The sequence below is a fragment of the Triticum urartu genome, chromosome 6A, assembly GCF_056163025.1.
Source record: "Triticum urartu cultivar PI428250 chromosome 6A, HENAU_Tu73, whole genome shotgun sequence".
Classification (NCBI taxonomy): domain Eukaryota; kingdom Viridiplantae; phylum Streptophyta; class Magnoliopsida; order Poales; family Poaceae; genus Triticum; species Triticum urartu.
The window spans coordinates 595,815,057-595,822,152 of record NC_141878.1 but is presented as its reverse complement, the minus strand read 5'-3'; the positions used below and the strand labels follow the sequence as shown (position 1 = coordinate 595,822,152).

The window sequence follows — 7,096 nt, the reverse complement described above, 5'->3', positions numbered from 1 at the left end:
GGGTGGCGGTGCTAGAGGTGGCCATGGATGGAAACGATGCCGTGCACGCCGGAGTACGCGCACGCCCACACGTGGTCATCGTCCCCGCCATGGCCAGAGATTGTGATGGCGCCTCTGCAGCCGCCACCCGCCTAGCAGGGCCGCCAACCCACCTTTGGACGCCGCCGCTCTACATCAACCTCACGGGGCGACGAGGAGGAGGACGACAACAACTGAAGACGACAGCGGCCGCGGCCGCGGCGACGACAGGCTTATCTAGTTTTTTTTTAATTTTACGTTTAATTAAGAATGTGCTGGACTAGACTTTTGTGGACGTTTATGTAACATATTAATGTTTTTAAATCATTTGCAATGTCTATTTAGGTTTGTTTCGGGTCAAATTTGCAAGTCCAAAAAGCAGACAATTTGAGATGCGGCGGGCCGGTTGGTCGCACCGACGGCCGAACGACCACTAGCGCGCGTGTCCGTTTTGCCGACCCGAACGGACAAAGTCCGGACAAAACATACATCCGTTTGGGGTCGACGGTTGGAGTTGGCCTAATACATACTCCCTCTGTAAATTAATATAAAAGCGTTTAGATCACTTGCCGTAAAAAAATAAGAATATATGACCATGAAAACTAGCAACAAACTTGTGACAAGCTTTGAAAAAGATTTGGAAATCAACATTTTCAAATATAGCCGTTCCTGTGATTTAGAGAAAGCACACATGATAAATGTAACCAAGGACCATCCGATCAGAGAGCATTTTTCTCATGGATCGATGAAGTGGCACTCGCGATTGTCTGGTCGGCAGGCCCGCCGGTTGTCTGAATTGGCCGGCGACCCGAACGAGACGTGTCACGGACCTGTTGGCGTGCACGTAGAGGGAAAGCGATCAACTTTTAATTTTTTTGTAATTATTATAAGGCGCGCACCGCTGCAATCGTGGACGAGATGTGGCCATGCACATGGGAAACGTCCAGCGGCCCGTATTTAAAGCGATTTATTATTACGTGGCAAACAAAAAACCCGCCGATCACGCCACGATACGGTTGGTGGAACGGGTCTCTTTCCTCCTCACCTATATAAGCAGCCCCTCTGCCTCCGTTTGAGACCGTCCTCTACTTCTTCTTCCTCCTCCCCCTTCTCTCATGAAGATCTCTCTCATGAAGCTTTTGTGTATGTACTAGCTTATTGGCTGGAGCCTCCTCCCCTCCCCGTGCAACGCATGAACCAGCCGTTCCGCTGTGACCATGGCTGGTTGGTGTCTTGTTCGAGGAGAGACAGGAAGCTCGTTTGTGCTCGACGCCATGCATCATGCATGTTGCGGCGCCGCCACGGTGTGTAAGAGGAGGCATCCATCCTTGCGCCAGCCAGCCAGCAGCTGCGGCACGGCAACATGGTTCGTTGATCAATTTTTTTCTTTTCTTGTTATCAGTTTATCACAAGATGAGTTTCATCCTCGCCTAGCATGCAGGCAGACAAGGCAACAAACAGGCTGATGCCCCGCCCACCTGCGGACACACGGGGGAAGCGGGCGCCGAACCGCGGCGCAGCGGATCCGATACCCGCAGGCGGCCACACAGGGGGCCACAGCGGTTCCGATGTCCCCGCACCCGCTCGGGGATTGGATCGATCATCGAACCGCCCGTGTTGTTCATCGGACGGCCAAAAACGAGCGCGACCGGGGGTATATAGCCGCCCTGCCGTCCCCTCGCCCACCTCCGCTCCTCCTCCTCGCCGTCCCCAAACCCCAGATCCCACCTCCGCTCCTCGCCGCCCCGCGACGATCCCCGCAGCCCGACCCCGCTAAGGTTGCCTTCCTTCTCCTCTTTCTCCTCCCCCTGCTGATCCGACGGGTTTACGCCGATTTGACGTTGTTCCTAGTTTCTCCCGTCCGATTCGACGGGGTCGTACCGATTTGAGGGGTGGTAGTGGTCGAGTCGATTGAGTTCGTGAGTTGGATCAAGATATGTTCTCTCCTGAACGATTTGGATTAGATCCGTTGCCTCCTGATTTGAGTAGTCAATTTGAGTAGTCGATTTCTTCGAGTTCTTAGGAGTTGGTTCGAGATCTGTTCCATCCTGTTCGAGATCTAGGTTGGTCGATCCGGTCCCTCTCTGTTACCTCCTGATCTAGGGTAGTGGATTTAGTTCCACTATGTGTTGGATCCAGCACTTTCTCCTTCCGAGAATGAGTTGGTTTGGGGAGATCATTAGGTTACTGAGATCGAAGTAGTGAGGCTGCTTGAGTGCCATCGAAACCCATTTGACATATTGAAGTAGTAGTTCGTTCAGCACCCGATTAGGTATCTGGAAATAGTTCCTTAGCTCTTTTCTAGTTCGTTAATGACCTCAGCGGTTGAAATGGAATTGGATCCCGGCTTGTTAGTTAATAGAATCTAAATAAGATTGAATGCAAATGTTGGTAAACCGAGGGGTGCATCATACTTTTCAATAGATGTTGGGGTTCCTAAACCATAAGGATACTCTTTACATAGAACAAGGCCTGCCAATCGATGGGAAATGGCGAGAGCCGGGGATCGACAGTAGGTGGGTGTCATGTGTGCTCCTGCTCCAGGAGAATGTGGTTGCTAGAGTTGGATTGATTGCGTGCTTACTGTTCATGTACCTAGTTTGCTAATATGGAAGTTTCATCAGTGGTTCTGATGCGAACCTGCATGTGTGTTGATAGGTACCTGTTGTCAGTTTGCTATAATTTATTTAGGTTTTTGATTTGCTTAGTTTATTTGGATCCATTGGAAAGTTTATTTAGGTACCTGCATTACTACTTGGGGGATCAGGATACATTGCCTCCTGATCTAGGTTGGTCGATCCGGTCCCTTTTCGTTCCCTCCTGATCTAGGGTAGTGGATCCAGTTCCACTACATGTTGGATCCAGCACTTTCTTCTGATGTGCATAGTTTATTTGGATCCATTGGAAAGTTTATTTAGGTACCTGCATTACTACTTGGGGGATCAGGATCCGTTGCCTCCTGATCTAGGTTGGTCGATCTGGTCCCTTTTCGTTCCCTCCTGATCTAGGGTAGTGGATCCAGTTCCACTACATGTTGGATCCAGCACTTTCTCTCCTCCAAGCAGATCAGTTGTGATAGTTTGGCAAGGGAAATGGAGAGAGCCGGGGATCGACAGTAGGTAGGGTCATGTGTGCTCCTGTTCCAGGAGAAGGTGGTTGCTGTGGTTGCTAGATGCAATTAGATCATGCTTATTTAGGTTTCTTTTGTCATCTCGTCAATTTTCTTGTGGAATGTGGGTGTTGACGCGTACTTTGTTAATTGGATCATGCTTCTTCAGGTTTCATTGGTTGGCTTGTTATTTTGTTTGTTCCTGTCGCTGTGTAGTAAAACTGGCTGATTAAGTTTCTGTTTAACCCCAGATTGCTTTCAGTTTTGCTTTGTTAGGCTGATATGGACAGTACTGTTTGGTTTATCCTAGCCTGAATTGTCAGTACTGCTTGGTCTATATACAATGTGACTGCTATCTTTAAATTCATTGAACAGAGGCCTGTGTTATCAGTCTGTTGTTTGTAATCATGCTGTTAAATTGATTTTTATGCAGCAGATGGGTCGTGCCCTTGACAATGGGCTTGTTCGCAATAACCTGTTTACCCAATGGGTGGCGAAAGCGGGCACTGCTGCTAAGGCCTGTGGGAAGGCCTCTGCCAAGGAGAAGGGGGGAGATGCTCCTGGGAAGGGAAATGGAGAGGCTGGTGCTGGGAAGGCCTCTGCCAAGGAGAAGGGGGGATGTAACGCCCTCGATGCGGCTATAGCTCCCACGTGTCGAGGCACGACTTAGAGACATAACCGCATTGAAAGCAATGTCGCAAGTCAGGCAATCATTACAACATCCCATGTAATATATAATAAAAGGGGGAGATACATAGTTGGCTTACACTCGCCACGTCACATCAAAGTACATAAATAACATCCATCATACAAACACTCCTGGCCCGACCACGCCGCCAAAATAGAAGAATAACCCAACAAGGGACAAGGCCCTGAATCGAACCCCAACTAGGCACCACTACTGATCATCAGGAAAAGACACGTAGTAACGCTGAGAGTCCTCGTCGAACTCCCACTTGAGCTCGTAATCGGGATTTGTAAACGAAGGAATAGACCTCCTCCCAAGACGTTCCGATCAGACTCGGTATCTCGGTAACTCAAGACACTTCGACAGGTTAAAACAAGACCAGCAACACCGCCCGAATGTGCCGACAAATCCCGATAGGAGTTGCACATATCTCTTTCTCAGGGCACACTCAGATGAGCGCTCCATACAACTAAAACCAAACCTCGAGTTTCCCCGAGGGGGCGCTGCACAGGACTCTAGTTTGGACCAACACTCAGAGGAGCACTGGCCCGGGGGGGTTAAAATAAGATGACCCTTGAGTCTGCAGAACCCAAGGGAAAGAAAAAGGCTAGGTGGCAAATGGTAAGACCAATGTTGGGCATTGCTGGAAAAGCTTTAATCAAGGCGAACTATCAAGGGGTTCCCATTATAACCCAACCGCGTAAGGAACGCAAAATCCGGGAACATAACACCGATATGACGGAAAACTAGGGCGGCAAGAGTGGATCAAAACACTAGGCGAGAGGCCGAGCCTTCCACCCTTTACCAAGTATATAGATGCATTAAGATAACATAGCAATATAATGATATCCCAACAAGTAAATAAATGATGTTCCCACAAGGAACGGCCTCCAATCTTCACCTGCAACTAGCAACGCTATAAGAGGGGCTGAGCAAAGCGGTAACATAGCCAATCAACGGTTTGCTAGGACAAGGTGGGTTAGAGGTTCAACATGGCAATTGGGAGGCTGACAAGCAAAAGGTAGGCATCTTAGCATTGGCATAGCAAAAGAGCAAGCAAACTAGCATAGCAAAGATAGTAGTGATTTCGAGGGTATGATCATCTTGCCTGCACAGTTGTCAGAATTGACTGGATCCTCACAAGCAAACTCAACGGGCTCCTCGGTAGCGAACTCGTCTCCCGGCTCTACCCAAACAAGACAAACAAGCAACAAGGATACAATCAACCACGTGCAAGACCAAGCAATAAGATGAAATGATGATATGCTATGCGGGATGCGATGCGGGATGCAAAATGCAAGATATGACAGGAAAAACATGAACTTGGCCTCAACATGGAATTCCAAGGGTGCCACGGGAAAGATGGGATGAAATCGCTTGAAAACGATATAAAGATCACTGGAATCGAAGTTACGGCTTGGAAATGGCAAGCATTTTAAGGTATGACACCGGTCTGCGATTTACAGCAAATAGGCATCTAAACGCAGCGAAATGAACATGCTACAGCCACCAAACATGAGAACAAAATACATGGCAGGGATGCACACAAGATGCTTAACAAAACACTAGCACTGAGCCACGGCCAATTCATCCATTATGAGGTTCAAACAAGCATGGCAAAAACGCAAATGCAAAACAGATTCCAGACTTAGTGAAATTAACACTTGTCTGAAATTTCAGATCACGAAGCCCTCTTCGGAGCAGAAAAACAACATGATACATGACCTGATTAAGACAAGTAAGAACATGGCATGGATCAACTCAACAAGCTTAACAAAAGTCCCAAAGTGACCTGGGGCCAAAAGGGATCACAAAATATACTAACGGGCACACGAACATAGCTAAAACACAATCAGTTTTCAGACTTAGTGAAAACTGAGACATGCTGAAATACAACTCACGAAGGCATGTAAACGAGCTCGATGCACTCACCACGGTGCAAGTCATGGCAAGGCAAGCATACATCCATTAAGAAGGCACAAAATTCTAGCTAGACATCGCAAGAACAATGGCATAGCAAGCACGGATCAACTACAATAGCATTGGCAAAATCGCAAACAAGTTGACGATCTGCCCAGATTCACCACGAAGCAAAAGTAGAGCTTGATTGACTCGAGCTAGGGTGCTCCATAATTGCAAACAAAGACATGGATGGATAGAGCATAACATGATTAACAAAACTCCTCTACTGATCATCCTCAAAAGAAGCACGGATCACTAGGAAACAAGCTGAACATATGGCATCATGAACTAAAATATCCCAGACTTAGTGAAAACAACTAAGTCCCTGAAACAGATTTACCGGGTGCCTTACTTTGCAAGCTTGCACAACTCACCACACACATCCTAAAAATGCATGGGTTGCACCTCTGGAAAGAAGACAAAATCCTTAACAAAACATATGAAGGACTCACAGGCATAGCATGCACACAATAATCATGGCAAAAATGACAAAAGTCTAAGATGAACTAGCAGATCTGACAATTAACTCACGAAGCCTCCTTCTACCAGCATTTTGGGCATCAAGATGAGCTCAAATGAAAATGATGCAATGGAATGAAATTATGTACTCGTCGAGACGAACATTTTGATATATTATATGCCCAAATCGGAGCTACGGATGCGGAGATATCACTGGTCAAAGTACGCTCAAAAAATTAGGGTTCGGGGATAAAAGTCAATCGACAGGATTTTTGGATCTGAGATCTGCACGCTTCACGAGGAGATCGCCGGAGTTCGTCAACGCGGTGGCCGGAGCAGTTCACGTCGCCGGAGAGGAAGGAGAGGGCCGGGGCTTGGCCGGCCGGATCCGGCGACCGGGGACGGCGCACGGCGGCGGAGGACGTCGGGCGGGCGGCGGCGGCCGCCGGCGATGAGGATGGGGAGGAGCGGCGCGGCCGGCGTTGGGGCGCGCGTCGCCGGAGTTGCGGTGGTCGGTGGCGAGGCGGCGGAGACTCGGCCGGGCGCGGGGAAGACGAAGGCGGCGCGGGCGGCGGGGACTGGGCCCGGTGGCTGCGCGCGGGGGCCGGAATGGGCCTCCCGGGCCGGCTGGCGGCGGCGGCGGCGCTCTGCCACGTGGCGGGGCGCGAGTGGACGGCGGCAGCGAGGTCGGTGGAGAATTGTTTTCTTTTACTAGGGTTGGACGGGGAGAGATCTGAGATCCGAAAACGGGGGGGGGGGCTATTTATAGGCATAAGTGGAGCTAGGAGAGTCCAAATGAGGTGCGATTTTCGGCCACGCGATCGTGATCGAACGCTCTAGATGATGGAGCTGAGTTTGGT

The 7,096-nt window shown here is 49.4% G+C and overlaps 1 long non-coding RNA gene across 2 annotated transcripts; it reads left to right on the top strand.

The window, feature by feature from the left end:
• Positions 1–1,104: 1,104 nt before the first annotated feature.
• On the top strand, positions 1,105–3,893 carry LOC147966954 (uncharacterized). Of its 2 annotated transcripts, none has more exons than XR_015609121.1 (2): positions 1,105–1,796; positions 3,564–3,893. It is a non-coding gene; the product is annotated as an uncharacterized LOC147966954 (long non-coding RNA). The 2 variants fall into 2 exon arrangements; XR_015609120.1 differs by having other exon boundaries at positions 3,561–3,893.
• Positions 3,894–7,096: the final 3,203 nt, after the last annotated feature.